The sequence below is a fragment of the Tachypleus tridentatus genome, unplaced genomic scaffold (assembly GCF_004210375.1).
Source record: "Tachypleus tridentatus isolate NWPU-2018 unplaced genomic scaffold, ASM421037v1 Hic_cluster_2, whole genome shotgun sequence".
Lineage (NCBI taxonomy): Eukaryota > Metazoa > Arthropoda > Merostomata > Xiphosura > Limulidae > Tachypleus > Tachypleus tridentatus.
In genome coordinates, this window is record NW_027467782.1 from 26,830,300 (window position 1) to 26,847,594 (window position 17,295).

General features: G+C 33.4%; 1 long non-coding RNA gene across 1 annotated transcript; it reads right to left on the reverse strand.

Annotated features, from left to right (window-relative positions):
* Nucleotides 1–4,965: 4,965 nt before the first annotated feature.
* On the reverse strand, nucleotides 4,966–10,245 carry LOC143242448 (uncharacterized). The gene is made up of 2 exons (XR_013022701.1): nucleotides 9,899–10,245; nucleotides 4,966–5,405 (listed from the first exon to the last, which is right to left on the reverse strand). It is a non-coding gene; the product is annotated as an uncharacterized LOC143242448 (long non-coding RNA).
* Between the last annotated feature and the right edge of the window lie 7,050 nt (nucleotides 10,246–17,295).

Consider the following 17,295-nt stretch of genomic DNA (forward strand, 5'->3'; position numbering starts at 1 on the left):
TGGCAAAGGTATTAGGAGCATGCCCAATGAGAAAATGAGAGTGGAGTGACCACTCTGTAGGTAGAATCCAGTCTGGTCAAGAAAGGTGATCTGTTTTAAGGTTTAGAGCCATAGCAATTCAATTCAAGCTGTAAAGGAGATAAAGATATGATAAATCTGGTGAAGCATGACTTACAGAAGTTTCCTCAACTCTAAAGAGAGCCCAGAATAAGTGATATGTATCAATTTTGTACTCACCTCAACAAAGTAGCCATGGATTAATCATAGGAACTGAAGGATCACAAAGAATAAAAAATCATAGCACATCTAAAAGCATTCTGAGAGGCAACATAACACTTCAAAGGCCTCACTGGATATAACAAATTATCAGAATACAATCAATTATAGAGGTGAGGAATGGCAGTTCATTTAGAAATATGAGCCATGAAAAATTGATGACCTGAGGGCAGTACAGATGGGGGAAAAGTAAATAGCATGTTTATGAAATAATTGCTGAAATGGCTTCAAGGTTAGTGTAATGACGTAAGAACATACACATATATATTCTTCTAAAACATTTAGTGAGACAACAGATTTTAACTCAATTTACATCATTAACATTATTCAATTATCAAGACATCTCAAATGTATTCAAAATACTAGTTCTATTATGTGCTGCATTATCCAGTTGTGCAGCTCATATTGATCCAAAAGCATTTACACTGTCCTCTGTATGTTATTGTGCATACATATTGTTGACTTACTGACAAAAATTGTAGGATTTAGGAAAGAGTATCCACTTTGGGCCTTCATCTATGTTCAGTTTGTTTCCAACTCCAGTCACCAAAAAAATGAAAGTCTGGCTGTAGACACAAAATTTGGCTCAAGACATAGCAAGCCTAGATAGTGGCTCACCTAACATGCTGCACATGGAAGACATGTTGAGATAAATTCAAATGCAGATATGTCAAAAAACACTGTTCAAACATCTTGTTCTCTTCTCCTTTTCCAACAGAAGCTGAGGTAATATCACAACCTTTTATGGGTACACATTTGAGGCAATGATGCAAGCAGTAATAAAATAGTAGTGTCTACCAACACTAAATGTTAGCCAGAGTTCCAAAACGTGTAGGTTGTGCAACTTGGACCTCGCAAATGCAACAACATTCACATTAGCATCTTCATGCCTGCATGGATCATCAATGTCTTGTAAACACATGATCAAACTGAGTGATGTACAACTCCATCTTACCAATAACATGACCAAGTTAAGTGTTGTACAACCCCATCCTCTTAATGCAAATCACAAAAAAGTTTGTGGGTGAGATAACAAAAGACCTCCTGTTCCACTGTTGCAGAGATAAGCAGCCCAATCTTTCGGAACGGTTGTTTTGTACGAGACCTACCTCTGGAGCTTATCCCATGAACATTCCATTGTCTATTAAACTGAACTATTGGCTATATATTTGTCCCAAACATACAGACTATGAATATTTTAAAGTTTTAACCTGATGAGAGTACAAAGTTAGTATCTATATATACTTCAAAAATTCTAGCACTACTTGATTTACCATGTTTATAATACTTCTTTCACCAAAAATGTTCATACTAACTTTTGGAGATAATCCAATGGAAATACTGTTGCAAATTACTTCAAAAAATAGTGCAAAGTCTTACAAGTAGTAAGTGTCATTATTGTGCTGCAACAGAACTTTTTGCTACTGTAGAATAATGATCCAAGTTACCTACAACTGTTTTTCAGACAAAACCTTCCCCCTTTGTATCAGGCACATTTGATGTCAGTTACCAATCTTTAATCTCTATTATTTTATTTACGGAGTTATGATAGCAGAATTTGTGATAAACATGACCATGGGTCCTACAAAATAAATCCACTTTTTTATCCTCATTCAGATAAGAAATGAAGTCACCAGCTAAAAAATATTAAAAACAAGCAAAACAATTCTGGTAAGTTTTGCTTTGTTAGAAAGAAATATGGCAGTAACTATCATAAGAAATATTTTACAAAATGGTATGTGGTATTTCCTTAAACTTCTCTAGCAGGACAAGCACCATAACATAAGTTCAGAAATTCTTCCGTAATAAAGGTATGATTGATGTACATAATTTCAAGTTTTGCCAGAGAGAGTAACAAGTTGCTAGATGAAAAAAGAATTGTCATGGCAATCATTTTTTGGTTTTCTAAATCACATTTAACTTAATTAATATTATATGCAGCTCCTTACAAAAGCTTTCTGAAAAGTCAACTTAAATCTACTTTTCATCATTATTCAGATAAGAAATAAAGTCTTCAACAAAACTTGACAGGCAAAATTTTTCCTTTGTAAAACAATTTTGTCAGGTTTTACTTTTATTATTAAGTCAAAATATGGCAGTATAAATTAAAATGAATGATTAAAACAATGGTTAATGATGTTTTACTGAAGTCCATTATCAAGAACAGCACAACAATAAGCTTCGCAATTCTGAAAAGGAGTTAGTGTGTAGTTGTCTATAAATTTTACCAGCTTACACCTTATTTTGAAACCTAAACTCTTGACCTATCATAGCTACCCTAACCAGTCTTTACCCAACTGAGAGTCGTACAATAATCATGCTTTACATTTAACTATTTCTGCCTCTCTTTCAAAGAACTTGAGATTGTGGGAATACTGGTAATGTCTCATCAGGTTTTGAAAATAAAGGACAATGTCTCACCCAAATATTTTTATATGATCTGTGTTTTTATCTGTTTTTTATTACTTTTTTGAAGCATTTTGAAAGTTTGTTTGCCTGTTTTAAAGCAAGAATTTGACTATGTGAGGAAAATTAGTTCAAAAGAATGTTTCCAAATGAAAATTTAGGTAGGTAATTTGGTAATTATAATTTGTATTTTTCAGGATAAGAAATTAAACATTGTTGCATAAAATTAGAATCTCATCAGAAAGAAATGGTTCTATTGCAATAAAGCATTTGTCAAACACATTTTTCAGTTGAATACAAGAGACTAAAAAGTTTATTTTTGGAAAATGCAAGACATTTATATGAAAAAATTTGTCTGAACATAAAACAAAAAATGATGGTTTACTTCATGTAAAGAAAAACATAGAGCAACCACCCACAACTGAAACATTGTTCAAACACATTTCTTAAATATTTATAAAAAAATGAAGAAATTTTGGTGGTAGACTTCATTTGATTACTGCATTCAAGTCTTGTTCTAATTTTTCATAAAGTATGCATCTTATATTTTATTAAAGTAATCCCAAATTTTTGCAATACTGTACTTATGAACAGGAATGTAACATCATAAGTTATTTTGTTTTAGAGCACAAGTCAGTGATCATGAAAATAAGAAATTGTCCTGGATCCTAAGATTATTGGCATCTATCATATTCATTACAGAAGATTTTAAACTTAAGATGTAAATGCTTTTAATATGCTATCCCTGCCTTAGAACTTCAAGAACACACTACTGACCATCATTTTAATTATTCCTTTTAATCAAGACAACCGTATTCCCTCTTATTAAATAAAGTAAAATCAAAACAGGACAAAACAGGTTTAAAAAAGAAAGAGCCCCTACCTTATTAATCTGTTGATTGACAATTTATTATCTAAGTGAGGATGAAAGAAATGATTTAGTTTTAACATAATAATCAGAAAGCTTTTTTAAGATGTCACATAGAGTACCAGTGCAGAAAAATTACCTCAGTCATGCAGCTGGATAAGTTATTTAAATGGATTGAAGACAGGCTATGTGGAAGGATGGGAAAAGTTAACAGAGTTCAGACAAACTAATGTTACAAATAGTGTGACCTGTGATAGGATCACTGCTTTCCTCATTTACATTACTGAAACACTGTTAATTAAGTTTACAGAAGATACAAACATCTTCAGTCAGAAATGATTTGATTTTGCACAAACTTAGATTAGTTGATTGTTAGGTAAATACATGACAAATGGTATATAATTATAACATATAATTATAATGTTATGCACTGGGATTACCACTACAAGTTAATGATAAACTTTAGATTGGAATGCTTTTAATTATGTTGATGAAATTAATGACTCAGGACACTGGCTGAATTCTTAAGCCTTCGTGACAGTGTTCTATCACATATGGTAAATTTTGGGTTGAATATACTGATTATCAGTCTCAGATGGCTACAGTATCATTAATCACTATTCAGGCATCATCTGGAGTACTGCATGCAGTTTTGGTCTCCATATTGTAATAAGTACATTGAGTTGATAGATATAATTCAGAGAAATGTCACAAGGATATTATTTCTTGGACAGATAGGTTGAACTATGACGACAGATTCTTATTTCTTAATTACTTTTCTCACGTAAAGAGAAGGCCCAAAAATGATTTGAAAAATTCAAAACTATCAAGTAAATAGATCAACCTTTTTGTGTGTTAAATTCTAAGGATGGTAGGTCAAACAAGAGTTCACAAATTTAAGATCTGGAAAGGTCAAACTCATCTCCAGTTGAGGATTTTTTCTTTCAATAGGGTGGTGAATGTGGGGAAGAATCTGTCATCTATAATGCAATTCTACAGAAGTTTAAGAAAAAGAGCTGTTGAACATTTGGAGGTGGATTTAATAATTAAGTTTTATAAGGAAGGTTGGGAGTTAAGAGATAATAGTACTAAAATGAGCAAAATTACCTAGTGCAGGGGGTTTCCAACGTAAGAGTGCCCGAGGGCCACAACTACAGTCACAAGTCTAGTGGTGGGCGGCATTATATTTTTGTCAAATTAGGGCTTGTTAGTGTATTACATAATGCAAAACAAAGAGTAATAGATCCATGGTAGGGTTAATTTATGTCCTTTCAACATAGTAAAATGAGTTATGATTGGGGAAGGAGTTAATCTGAATGGGACTTACTTTATGTTACATGATATTTGGATGGACATATTTTCAAAAAAAGATGTATTTCATTGTGAAAATAAAAGGAAAATATAACTTAAACATGTTCAATTATGTAATGAATAATTTTATTGAAAAAATGCTGCATATAAAAGAAATTAGAATAGCAAACATATCTATGATATTTAATAAACTAAGTACATAAAAGTTTCAATGTGAACTATGAGGTCGCTCAGCAACACTGACCAAAGCAGGTTTGTTGACATGGAGTTCTGTCATTGCTAGTCTTAGGAGGTGAAGTAGAGAAGAATCTGTGAGGCGACATCTGTTGTGGTTCTTAATGAATTTCATAGTGGAGAACACACTTTCACATATATATATGTGCTACCAAACATTGATGTAATTTTCTGTCCAAAGTACACAGATTTGAAAATAGATTTTTTGAAAGTAGTTTAAAGAAATCTGGTCCTTCTTCTTGTCTGGTTTGCAGAAAGGGATCAGCTTGCAAATCACATAATTCAAGTTGAACATCAGCTTGTTGATTTTCTGTTAACACAAAGAGGATTATTGAACAACTCTATCCTGCTTTTATAATTTCAAATTCTTCGAATCTTGCATTAAACACATCAATAATATCTTCAAAATTTACACAAAATTCTAAAAAATCAAGTGACTCATCATCTTTGAACTGTTCTATTAATTACTGACAACTCAGAAAGTGGCCCAAGTCATTCTTTTCTAAGTAAACTTTGAAAATTCTTAACTTCTTTTGAAACCCATTTATGTTTCCCATTAAATCTGATATCATCTAGTTCTGCCCCTGGAGCTTTAGGTTGAGATCGTTAAGGTGAGTGGTGATGTCTATGAGAAAAGCCAGTTGTATCAGAAAATCCTTACTTTTGAGCTCTTCTTCCAATTGTGTTGTATCTGATGAAACAAATTGATTGAGGAATACAGGGATTTCTTTCCTTATTCCAAAATATTGTTCACATCACTTTCGGGCACTGAGCCACCTTACTTGGTTTTAAAGTAAGTATATGCTGCTTCCATATCCTCCAAGAATTCCTTTAGCTGCCAATGTAAAAAAGCTTTGTTTCCTCCTCTTATCAGGTAAATAACTTTAACAAATTTAAAACTTTGTTTTGATTCACTGATTTCCACCACAAAGCTCCTTGATGAATAACACAATGAAATGTTGGGCAAGTTACTTAATTTTCCTTAAAAAAACCAACAAAGCCTAATTTTTTCCAATCTTTGCAGGTGTGCCATCTGTCACTATTGCTGAACACTTATTGAAACCTCCGATTTTATCAACTGAATTTTCACTGCCTTGAAGATATCCTTTCCTTTTGCGGCCCCATGAAGAGCTCATACATTCAATAATACCTCTTTCTTTGAAATATCTTCAACAACACATACAAATATTAACAGCTGACTAACATCTGCTTCATCAGTACTTTCGTCAAGACAGAGAGAAATAAGTACTTTTTTTCCCAGTCCAACAAGCGAGTTTTCTAATTGTTCTCCCATATCAGTGACCCTTCTTTGTATGGTTTGGTTGGAAAGTGGCACTGATTAAAATTTCTCAGCAGTTTTGGCATCCCAAAACACCTTTGCCATTTCAACAGCACATTTCTTTATTAAACTGCTATCAATAAAAGGTTTCTTTGCCCTTGCAAGGTCAAGAGAAATGATGTATGAAGCATATGAAGTAGATGTCTGGCTTTCTGACAACTTGCTAAACATATTCGTTTGTTGTTTTAATTTCTTGCTGAAATCCACAATCTGAACTTTGAGTTTCTCCTTCATAATTTTTATACTTTTATTCGTGCATAGTTGAATAATGTTTTTTCACATTAAATTCTTTGGGCACTGATATAATTTGCATACAAATCAAACACTACAACTTGCCAATATTGTTTGTAATAAAATAATCAAGTTCCCAACATTCCTGGTACACTATTTTCACTGTTAATCTTACGTTTCTTAAAAATTTTGTTCATTTTTATATTTAACATGGAATTAAACAGTGATAATTTACAACATATCAACCACCACAACAGCAAACAGACAGACTGGCAACAGCCAACAGCTGGGCAAGTTCACTTTGTCTAGCAGAAAGGAGGGGTATATAACTCAGTGAATCACTTTGTCTAGCAGGGGAATGATGGTATACTATGTTCACTTTGTCTAGTAGAAGGAGGGAGTATACAACTCAGTGAATCCACTTTGTCTAGCAGGGGGAATGATGGTATACTATGTTCACTTTGTCTAGCAGAAGGGAGGGAGTATACAACTCAGTGAATCCACTTTGTCTAGCAGGGGGAATGATGGTATACTATGTTCACTTTGTCAGAAGGGAGGGAGTATATAACACAGTGAATCCACTTTGTCTAGCAGGGGGAATGATGGTATACTATGTCGAGGTGTATGTGACATAATTTAAAAGCTCTTACTATCAAGTTATTACTGTAAAATTATAGAGGCATAATTAATAAACATATAGGTGCTGACAAAATAAATTTTAAAATTCATTAGTGAATACTAGTTGGAGCTTTCATGCATTTTTACCTCGCAAGTAAGAATTTTTCATTTCTTCATTACAAAAAAAAATATTATAAAAGTAGGTTATGTTTCAATTGACTTTTGCAGGCCACATAAAACCATGCAGCCTGCGTGCCACCTGTTGCAAATCTCTGGTGGATCGATGGGATAACAGCATCTGAAGACAATACAAATAGAGGACACAAGTTTAGGATTTGGAAAAACAGACTTGGCTTCAGTTAATACATTTTTATTTACATAACAGGATGACTGACTCAAGGAGTGTGTTACTACTGGCAATAGTGAAGGTTGGCACTTTACAAGAGTTTATTGATGGGTTTACAGTCTTACTTTCTCACAAGTGGATATGTAAGGAGAGCTTTGTAAAACCAACCAAATAGTCCTCTGTTGTCATACTATTGTTATATATTACAAGTACATAAAGTAATATCTTAAGAATGGAATCCTATTAAATCAAGAATTATGAAGAAAAAATGCACAATATTAGAAAGCTGTAACTCATTAAGTGTTTGAAGTCAACATATTTCAATGAGGATTTTTTTAGTTAAATGCTTATGAAATACACTCTGAAAACAACTTAAACTGAGATCCTTTTTGAGCAAGAAATATAAAACATGTAACTTGTTTAATAAAATATTTTATTCATCAAAAAAGCTGTATTTTGTAAACTATTCAAAGCAAATAATGAAATTGTTGTTAAAGCACAACTGATAAATTTAAAATAATTTTGAAAGCAAGTTATAATTCATTTTGCAAAAGACAAGCAATAGACATTAATCATTATGTTTTTCACACATAATAAACATAACACCAAGAAATGTGTAAACTGTAATCACTGTAAAGAGACTGTTGTGTGAATCAACCTATTTTCTGTTGATTCCAACTGTACTGTAGAAAATAAAATTTTTATTTCAATAACAAATTCATTTATTTTCTGGTTATTTCTCAAAGAAACATTCTCAAGAGTGTTTGTTTTGATTTGATTTTTGTTTACAATGTTATGTCTATTATCACCTTATAAAGTATTCACAATTATGAGGATAATTTGTAATTGGTTGATTTACTACCCTGTGACGCTAAGTCATTGGTCAAAGATTAGCACATTTTATCAATCAACTGTCAGTGTAAAGATGGCTATGAAGAATGTTTATAAAGAATGCACCATCTGATGGTACACCATGATTTTATTACTTACACTTAGTGTTTGGTAACTTAAATATCTTGTCAAAATCTGGGTATCAGTTAATCTGAAAATGTCTGAAGGTTATTGATGGTGCTATTATTTTTATAGTCTGTTACTATTTGTTAAAAGTAGTGCTCATCAACAATGCTAAAATTTAGAGGAGGAAAAATTTAAATCAAATTATATGCTATAAAAATATTTACCCAAAACAATACTATTTCTTCATTAAAATACATAAATAAAATAACACATATAATAGAAACTTGCAAATTGATTATATATTTACTATAGTGTAATTTTAAAGTCTTTGTTGTTGTTTTTTTCCAATTATGAACTAATAAATGCTCCATGGTATGAACTTCACCTTAGCAAATGGGAGCTACTGCTACACCTGTATTGTCATTTCTACAATAATTGGTCCAGTAATTAGGTCACTCAGTTTGCAACTGAGAGTTGAGGTGCCATTTCTCATCCTTCAACATGCTCACTCTTACAACCATGGAACATTATATGCAACACTTAATCCCACTACTCATTTGTAAACAGTAGCTAAAGAGTTGGTAGTGTCGACAAACTACATTCTCTCTAGTCTATTACTTAAACATTATGGACGATTATTACAAGTGGCCTTGTGTGGCTTTGTATGAAATTTCAAACTAAACTAACTAAAAGAACACTATGTATCATCTTAAACAGAAAACATGCAGACAATAGTAATAACACAGTAAGCAATATGAACCATTTAACCTTTACAGGTAGTTACATATTTCTAGAATATTTCACTACCAAAGTTAATTTCTACAGCAACAATAAATGAATAACATTAGTAATGCTATTACTGGTACAAACAGCAGTGCTGTCAGAAGGGGTATTAAGGCCGTGTTTTCTATTTGCAGAACCATGTCGGCTGTAATGCGCTATTATAATTAAATACACCTTATAATTAGTATGCTTGCTGCTGACACTGTCAATGACAGTTCTAATACTAAACACTAGAAATATAACCTTGGTATATTGAAAACATTACGTTAGGCTAATCGCTGTTTAACTTGTACTTCGAGTTTAATGAACTTATTTTCTTATAGGAATTATCTTTCTCAGCTTTTCATGATGACGAGAAATCCACCTGAAGTGGAAATGTATTCTCAAGATGGCTGGTATGGATAGTAAAACTTTAATTAAAATACAGTTCTGTACTTTTAAGTTTCATCTTTTTCCTCTTACGTCTTTGAATCTATTTAATTCATCTCACATAATTAAATAATAAGATAAATAACTTTTACTTTCTTACCTTTACACAGTATCAAAATATGTGTATCCATTGTAGCATTTGTAGTTGTACAGAACGTTAGGTTTGCTTCCAGGAAATTTATATTAGATTTAATCAGTTCTGCTACGAGTAGATATATCTTAGAGCTTCATAACAAACAAGAGCAAAAGTATCGTTATTTGCAACACAGCACACTTTTGTTTTTGAAATGTAAGTTTTTCTAAAATTTATAATAAATCAAGTCCTACTAACTGAACCGCATGTATAATAACATTCTAATACCAACTTCTAACAGTAACACTTTAATTCGCGCCATTTGTATACTTCGCCATCTGTCCTTTAAAAACCGACACACTCGAAAAGAAAAAAAAATTGACAAAACAATGCTTCAGCTAAAACACTCGCTTGATTGTTTTGTTTGGGACTGTATTTTTGCTGACATTTTAAAGTAAAAATAATCTTGTTTGTTTTGTTGTTAAATACAAAGATACACAATGCATCATCTGCCCACCTTGGGTATCGAAACCTGATTTTTAACAGCACTTAGACACTCACCGCTGAGCTTGTGGGTGAAAATAGCTCTCGTGTTCCTTCCATAATTCGACTTTTATTTCAGACGAATCAGCAAGAGAGCAGAGAGAGAAACAGACACGTACTTCACAACTTCGTATCTATCTTACTCCAGTAAGTGGACCCATACTGTTTGCTTTAAGTGAAATCTGTGAGTCAGAAAATGCAACAGAGAAGTAAGTAAAGTGAAATTTTGGTGCTGTTGCTAGATTATTAGCGTTTTAACATTATCAGTCATATGTCACCCATAACCCCTTGTGGGTTTTCTAATTTTATATTAACTAAGTCTTCCGCTTTTCTATAGCATTGCAAAACTTCCGGTTTATCTGCCAATTAGAATTTCTTAAGCTTTCGCATTTACCCTTGATATTTTATTTATGGCTAAACATGAATAGTCTATTTACGTTTTAGAAAACCTTGATTCAAAAATTCACGTTTGAGGTCAATAAATCCAGATAATGTTTCAAAAAGTTATAACGAATATAACACAGTGTAAAGGTCTTAAATGCTCGCTGTGTAATCTCCTAATGTTGATATTAAATTAGAATGTATTTCACTTCACATTCAAAAGACTGTTTTCATATATTAATATATCCATCATTTTATGAAAAACAATTCTGTCAAATGGAAAATTCCTAGATTAAAAAATGACTTTGGGTAAGTTTTATGTTAAAATTTCTTAATTATAATTGATTTTCTTTACAAAATGTTTTCCAGGTATTCTGTATAAGAAATTCTCACTAACTTACAACCCTCCCTCCGTGGCACAGAGGCATGTCTGCGGACTTATAACGTTACAATCCGGATTTCAATACCTGTGGTGGGTAGAGTATAAGTAGCCCGTTGTGTAGCTTTGTGTTTAATTACAATCAAACAAAAATCACTTACACTTTATTGTTTAATATTTTTATAGGTTTGAAGTCCATATGTCCTGATGGTTTTTCAAAACAATTACACTGTGTAACATAAATTTTGTTCCTGGATAATGAGTGCTATTTTTTAATTGCTTATGTTGTAAAAGTATAGAAAATGGCCATTATTCCATTCAAACTTTGCTTTTGTGACCTGGATAATGAAATTTAGAAATTAACCTATTTCCTATGAAAAAACAGGCAAATTTGCACGTGTTCATTTACACAAGGTCTGAATAAAATAACATATGAATCAAGATTTCCATGTATTTATACTAAAGTTATACAAAAATGTTTAGAAGTGAGTAGTTTTTCGAGATTTGCAACTGTAATGTAAATCACTTTCACATAACAGCCTCCAAATATAGTCTTCCATCATGTTTTCGTTATACGCTTCTTAGTAGCGGCGTTCAAAGTTCAGTATATCTTGGTGGAAGCGCTCGCCTTCCTCCTCTAAGGATGCTCCCATGTTCTCCTTAAATTTATCACGGTGAGCGTTAAGGATATGGACTTTCAGGGGCATCCTGCAGCCCATTTTACCGTAGTTCTTCACCAGAGTCTCAACCAGTTCTACATGATTTTGAACCTTGTGATTGCCCAAAAAACCTTGAATCACTGCGACAAATCTGCCCCAAGCTTTATTTCCTTCCTACTGGACTTTTTGAGGAATTCTGCGCACTCGAGGATCTTTATTTGTGGTCCAACGAAAACACCAGCTTTGACCTTTGCCTGAGACAGCTTAGGGAAGAAGTCTCGAAGGTACTTGAAGGCTGCAGACTCCTTATCAAAAGCTATGACAATTTGTTTCATCAGATCCAATTTTATGTGCAATGGTGGAAACTACACCTTCTGGAGGTCCACTAGTGGCTCACACTTGATATTGCACCTCCACACAGAGAATTCAGTCCGTTGTGGCCAGTGCTTCCTGTTGTGGTGTGCTGCAATGTCCTTGCTGACCCAGAGGCAAAGGTAACAGGAATACTTGGTAAAGCCTCCTTGGAGACCAATCAGGAATGCCACCATTTTGAAGTCTCCGATAACCTCCCATCCATACTCATCATACTTCAAAGCTTCTAGCAAGGTCTTGACGCTGTTGTATTCCTCTTTGAGGTGCACCGAATAAGCCAGGGAAAGAGATAGATTATTATTTCCGTTATGGAGCAGCACAGCTATAAGGCTTCTACAACATTCTAGAAAGTTCTTGAATATTCTTGTAAGTTCGTGAAAATTCTCTATTAGTTACTCAGCGCTGAATCTACCTGGAATGTTCTGGAAAATGGATAAATTGAAAAATTTCATTACCAAAGCCACAAAAACAAAGTTTGAAGAGAAAAATAGGTCTTTTCCATCTACTTTAGGCATAAGCGATTGGGAAATAACGCTTTCTTCTCAGAAACAAGAAAAAGTAAAAGTTTCAGGCAATGAGAATAATGAACAAATTTTTCTTGGTGATTTTCAATCGCAAAGAATTCGTCCAACCACATTTCAACTTAATAGTTATATTAAATTAGATGAGGCTGAGTGTTTTCTCGCAGCTAATTTTTTACGTAACTGGACCAGATTGTGAGCAACACATGAAAAGTGTAGCTTGCTTGCGCACAGAATGAACAATGAGCCTTGGTTACATGTTAAACTCACGCATAAAGACATAAGAATAATGAAGAAAAATCGAGAAAAAAAATTCTTGTAATTCCAAAATAGAAATCCATTACGAGCAAGTATTTTTATTTTTATATCCATCCCGGCGGCAGTTTCTGTGCAGTACAGAAAATTGATATACTTATACAAAATCGTCTGGTATTTGTAACCAATTTCTGTGGTAAGTTCCACCTTATCACTGCTTTTCACACGTTTTGACAGAGAAAGTGTCCATCATGATAATATTAATTGTTTCTTCTTGAGTGTGAAAATCAAAATACAAAAACTCAAATACATTACCAATTGCACGATATTAGGAAAACAAAAACGTGCTGAAGTACATTCGGTGGTCTAGTGTATTTTTACAGAAAACATTATTGCAATAAATATGTTCTTCTACTTTTCTACGTTGGGAAGAATACTTCAGAAGAAGGGAATGGGCTTACAAACACTTTCAGGAGGTCAGTGAAATCTCTAAAGGAAAACATTTCAGAAACATGAGGCCTGGTATGGCCAAGCGCGTAAGGCGTGCGACTCGTAATCCGAGGGTCGCGGGTTCGCGCCCGCGTCGCGCTAAATATGCTCGCCCTCCCAGCCGTGGGGGTGTATAATGTGACGGTCAATCCCACTATTCGTTGGTAAAAGAGTAGCCCAAGAGTTGGCGGTGGGTGGTGATGACTAACTGCCTTCCCTCTAGTCTTATACTGCTAAATTAGGGACGGCTAGCACAGATAGCCCTCGAGTAGCTTTGTGCGAAATTTCCAAACAAACAAACTAATTTGATATCAAATTTATGTTCTAGCATATTAAAAAGGTAATTATAAATATGAGGTAATGTTGAAGAGTTGAGAAAGTTAAAAGATAGTGTTTGTTTGTTTTTGAAGTTCGCGCAAAGCTACACGAGGACTATCTGCGATTGCCGTCCCTAATTTAGCAGTATAAAATTAGAGGAAAGGCAGCTAGTTGTCATCACTACCAACCGTCAACTCTTGTTTTACTCTTACCAACGAATAGTGGGATTGACTGTTAAATTATAACGCCCCCAGGGCTGAAAGGGCGAGCATGTTTGGTATGACGGGAATTCGAACCCGCGACCTTCAGACTACGAGTCAAGTACCTTAACCGCCGGGCATGAAAAGATAGATATGATGATAGAAGTTTATTTCTAGTTAGAAAGTGAATGAATGGGTTAACTATTACAAGTATATTGATTTAATTTTACATAATTTTTAGAAATATTAATTGCTGGAAGATGAACGTAGGTCTACCACACTTTGTTATAGTAATAGTATATAGTCTAACTTAGAAGTATTTCAAAATTAGAGTTGAAAGGTATGACTTCTTGTGAAGCCCAAGAGTTGGCAGCGGGTGGTGATGACTAGCTGCCTTCCCTCTAGTCTTACTCTGCTAAGTTAAGGACAGCTAGCGCAGATATTCCTCGTGAAATTCAAAACAAATAATGCTTGTGAAGTATAATGAAAATAAAACTTATTATTTCTATATTTAACACGTTTTATAGTTTAGTAACAATTATTTACAAACGTTGACGTCTTGCTGAGCTGGCTTTTTTTAATCATGTTGATAAAGTGTACAGAGCAGATAACACTAAGTATAGGAAATATACAAAAAGCACAAGTAGTCGTTCAAGAATATCAAACTTCGTAGATGATGAGAATTTCGTAACATGTCAGAAATTCGAGGGGGCGTTAGGATTTTTTTAAATCGTTTGCTCGATAAAACTGTACCCAGTTTAAAATCGTTATCTGGGTTTGGAGAAATTGTTTAATATAATCGCTCTTCTGGTCTTTGGGCCTGAAATGTGAATAATCGGGTTTCGATACCCTTGGCTAACAAATAACCTACTGTGCAGTTTTGTGTTTAAAAATAAGAAGGAAACAAATTAAGATAATCTGAAATTAACTGTCAACTTAGTCTTCGAAATCTGCACTAAATTGTTGTTGTATAAGTTGCCAACATAATTACGAATATTTAGAATTACTATTGTTTTACGTTGTTTTCATTTAGCATAAATCATAATTTTAACCAGGAGCCTTTGTAATCATATTTTTAGGAAATAAATTTTCATTTCCTTCTGAAATTGCATTAAACAAATAACAACAACCAGTGTAAATAAACAAATAATAATGAGTTGTAATCAACATATGACACAAAAAGTTCATTTGACTGTTTTGAGGAAAAAATCAACGAGAAAAACAACATTGTGTGGTAGCTCGCTTTTTGTAAGAAAATTTAAATAAAGATTATGCTGTTGCTGGAACATTGTGAAGGTAACAGGAAGAAACACTGCTTTTTAAGATTATATTTCCAGAAGTTTGTCTGTCTAGAGAACAGTTAAAGCTGTTTTTTCTTTGATTGTAACATTTATTTTTATACAGCTGTTATCAGTGCAGGAAATCCCTATTTTTCAATATGTTCCATTTAAAGGGCACAAAAATTCAGAAAACTGTCAGGAAAAGTAGGAGAACGAATAAAGAGCTTCTTGGGCTCTTAAGCGTGCCCTAAACTCTGGCCTCAGTATGCACGACTTTGATGTGTATTCCCTCACTTTACTTGGTCAAATGAACCTTGCCCCACTTTTAATTTGCCTTTACTCCTCTGAGAATGTTATTTATCAAAACCTATCAGCGTAGAAATAAAAATTTTAAACATTTAACAAATCCCTCACTTAAAATTCAGCCAATTTATAAAATGAAGTTTACATTGACAAATTATTTACGAAAGAGCTGTAAAATTATATTTCATGACGGGTATTAGTTTGAAGATGGCCTGGGAAAGTCGAAACGTTGTTCTCTGCTTTACTTGTGTTAATACTCATACCAGCCATCTTGACATATATTTTTTACTTCAAGTGGGTTTGTCGTCATCACGAAAAGGTGTAAATATTTTACATTGTGTAAAATTCCAAAATGAAAAAAAATGTATTTAAATATCTATTTAATATGTTTTTAACGTGTATATAAAAGTTCATCTCTTATGTTTATCGGTTTTAAGTGCTATCATATTCCTTAAAACATTCAACAAGATGAATAAACCTCTTAGGATAGCGTTTTCCAGACAGTGGCGAGGGCGGGTCGGCCTTTTGGCGGAAAATAAAAAAATAACGGAGGAAGAAAAATACTCCATTACAGAATATTTAAAATCAAGAAATACCAAAGACTGTATGGAATTGATGGTAAACAATTATAAAAAACACAGCACACTATACTTATCACAGTTTATTAACTGTACAATTGATCAATGGATGTATAATGTCTTAAATTCACAGTCTTATATATCAATATCAAAGGTGCACTTGCTTCCAAGAAACATGAAATTGAAGAAATTAGTCATAGTCAAACCAATTACATATGTCATGTTGACCTGAAATAGTTTTATCTTTGACCCAATCTCTAATAAAAAATATTTATTGCGGCGCCACCTTCCTCGAATGTAGTGTTGACCCGAAATATTTTATCTTTGACCCAATCTCTAATAGGTAATCTGTATTACCGCACCACCTTTTTGGAATGTAGTGTTGACCTGAGACAGTTTTATCTTTGACCCAATTTCTGATAAAAAATCTTTATTGTGGCGCCACTTTCTTGAATGTAATGTTGTCCACATTAACTCCCTCATAAAGTACTCTGATTCTTATATTAGATTTCGCGATCGTGCCAAATGGTCAAGATGTGGTTAAATTTTTGAGATAGAAATGTTTCTGAAGTTTGTCAAAAAAAAAAACAAACCAAAAACGAATTATAGAAATAGCCGACTTTTCCCAGTGTTGTCAAAAAACATACACCTAAATTTCTTTAAGCTTTCGTAAGTAAACAGAAGATAAACATCTTCTGTGAAATAAAATGCGCATGTCCGAGGTTGTGTCGTGCGTGTGCAACCACTGTTATTGATATTAAAACTCTCTTCTGAGCTATCGTGGTTTCTCGGTAGACAATCAATTCACTTTTTCGGTTTCGATCATTTTCTTCTTGACGAATAACTTTCTCCTGTACGTAACTAAACATCCTTTCTTGTCTTTTAGGAGCAGGAACTGTGAATAACGTCATCCGTGACCGAAGCAATTTTCAATATAATTTCACATTCTAAATATTGCTCTTTTAAACAGTAGCGTGAGACGTGTGAAACACACATGTTGCACATAAACCATTAAAGATATTTATCGGATTTCCGGTGTCAAAACGTACTCTACCGTCTTGTGTAAGAATAAAGAAAACTGTGCCAGTGTATGAGATTGATCATTTAAGTTTTATCGTATAAATAACACAAATGACATCAGAAAAG